The sequence below is a fragment of the Pinus tabuliformis genome, chromosome 5_1 (assembly GCF_031772625.1).
Source record: "Pinus tabuliformis cultivar Carrire ecotype Pingquan chromosome 5_1, CPIR1, whole genome shotgun sequence".
Lineage (NCBI taxonomy): Eukaryota > Viridiplantae > Streptophyta > Pinopsida > Pinales > Pinaceae > Pinus > Pinus tabuliformis.
In genome coordinates, this window is record NC_142305.1 from 422,079,766 (window position 1) to 422,082,265 (window position 2,500).

Genomic DNA, 2,500 nt, shown 5'->3' on the forward strand with positions numbered 1-2,500 from the left:
CCTCGGTCTGAGCTACATCGAGATCGCAAGTTTCCTCGTCAATGGGCATGAGGTGGCATTCTTATCTTGTGCCTTTACCGTCGAGGGAATTCCTCGTCCCCTGGTGAGCCACTCCCCTTCTAAGGAAAGTAGTAGTGGGTTATGTCTTTGTTTGTCCCTTTGGATTGTCGGTTTTTTGTGTGACTAGGTCATTTCTTGGTTTCGTGGTGTGCACTTTGCGGACATCCCTCTCTTTAGTGGCCTTGCACCATCAATGTGGCTTTCTCCAACATTGAGTTGTCAGCCCGTGACAAACTCCTCTTTGGAGTTTGATTCTTGACCCCCCCTTGACTTTCTCGTTGGAAAGGTTGTTGGGTGTTTTGTACACGGAGGGGTGCAATAGTGGGGTGGGTTTGCTATTAGTGTATTTTTTTGTCATTTGAAGCCTTGTGTCAGGTTGGGGGATTGCTTACCTCTTAGTAACGTGCTCCAGACACTGGTCTCATCGCGGCCCTCGTCTTTTCTAGTGGTCAATTTTAGGTTGTGATTTATTTGCTTGGTTGTTTGATTGTTGTTTGTTATGTTGTAAGCTAGAAAGGGTGTTGTACTGTAATGTATGTGGAAGGGTGTGAAGAGGTGGGATGCTTTGATTGGGTGCCTTGTTTTCTTTCTTTTTGGATAGGCAACATCTCCTCGGTGTGCTGGTGAGCCTCTCTTTTCCTAGGATTCTTGTTTCTTTCGTGTTGTTTTCTTCCCTTCTTCCTTTTGCCCATAGCTTTACAAAAAAAAGGTGGGATTGTTGTGGATTGGTGTTCGAGAAGGACGAAAAGCAGTGCGAGTTCCTGGGGTGGATACCCTAGTCCTTCTCGATCGTCGTCCCTTGCAGTTCCACCCTTTTTGTGAAGGCACGGGGTTTTGGAAGCTTGTTCGCGGTTTGAGCCTCCCCCTTGTGAGCCGGTAGCCATGTTTGATATCTCTTTGTTTCATGTTGGTTTCTTCCCTTCTTCCTTTTGCCCCTAGCTTTACAGAGAAAAGGTGGGATTGTTGTGGATTAGTGTTCAAGAAGGACGAAAAGCAGTGTGAGTTCCTGGGGTGGCCACCTTAGTCCTTCTCGATCGTCATCCCCTGCAGTTGCCCCCTTTTTGTGAAGGCACAGGGTTTGGGAAGTTTGTTCTCCGTTTGAGCCCCCCCTTGTGAGCCAGTAGCCATGTTTGATATCTCTTTGTTTCATGATGTTTTCTTCCCTTCTTCCTTTTGTCCCCTAGCTTTACGGAGAAAAGGGGGGATTGTTGTGGATTGGTGTTCAAGAAGGACGAAAAGTAGTGCGAGTTCCTGGGGGTGGCCACCCTAGTCCTTCTTGATTTCCATCCCCTGCAGTTCCCCCCCATTTTGTGAAGGCACAGGGTTTGGGAAGATTGTTCTCTGTTTCCTCCCCTTGTGAGTCAGTAGCCACGTTTGACATCTCTTTCTTTCATGTTGTTTTCTTCCCTTCTTCCTTTTGGCCCCTAGCTTTACAGAGAAAAGGTGGGATTGTTGTGGATTGGTGTTTAGGAAGGACGAACGCAGTGTGAGTTCCCAGGGTGGCCACCCTAGTCCATCTCGATTGTCATCCCCTTCAATTCCCCCCTTTTTGCGAAGGCACGGGGCTTGGAAAGCTTGTGCTTTGTTTGAGCCTCCCCTTGTGAGCTGGTAGCCACGTTTGATCTCTATTTCTTTCACCCTGTTTTCTTCCCTTCTTCCTTTCGATCCCTAGCTTTACGAGAAAAGGGGGAATTGTTGTGGACTGATGTTCGGGAAGGATTAAAAGCAGTGCGAGCTCTCGAGGTGGCCACCCTAGTCCTTCTAGATTTTTGTTCCATGCAGTTCCCCCCTTTTTGCGAGGGCATGGGGCTCGAGAAGATTGTTCTCTATTTGAGCCTCCTCCTGTAAGGGGATAGACACCCTTGTCTCTCTTTCTTTCATGTGTTTTTCTTCCTTTCCTCCTTTTTGCCCTTAGCCTTACATTTGTCGTGGGGGGTGCCCTATTCAGTGTTGTGGCAGATTTGTTGGTAATACGTGGAAATGACTCTTGGCAACGGATATCTCGGCTATTGTTACGATGAAGAACATAGCAAAATGCGATACTTAGTGTGAATTGCATAATCCCATGAATCATCGAGTTTTTGAACACAATTTGCGACTGAGGCATCGGTCGAGGGCACGTCTGTCTGGGTGTTGCATCCCATTCAAACGCACTCCCTGCAATATGTTAGGGAGCAGTGGAGCTGGTCGTCCGTGCCCAATGTGGTGCAGTTGGCTGAAATACCTCAAGCAATGTTTCGTGGCGTGCGTCGACAAGCGGTGATCTTGTCCCCTTGGTTGGGCAGTCGGTGTTAGCTGATGCGGGTTTTGTGTGGCATCGCTCAAACTTGCTTTGCTCTCTCTTGTCCTCCCATCGGGTAGGGCAGATTTAGGGAGCAGCGGAGATGGTCGTCCATGCCCAACGCGGTGCAGTTGGCTGAAATACCTCAAGCAATGTTTC

At 48.4% G+C, this 2,500-nt stretch overlaps 1 non-coding gene across 1 annotated transcript; it reads left to right on the plus strand.

Annotated features, from left to right (window-relative positions):
- Positions 1-2,042: 2,042 nt before the first annotated feature.
- LOC149165299 (5.8S ribosomal RNA) lies at positions 2,043-2,196 on the plus strand. The gene has a single exon (XR_016261061.1). It is a non-coding gene; the product is annotated as a 5.8S ribosomal RNA (ribosomal RNA).
- Positions 2,197-2,500: the final 304 nt, after the last annotated feature.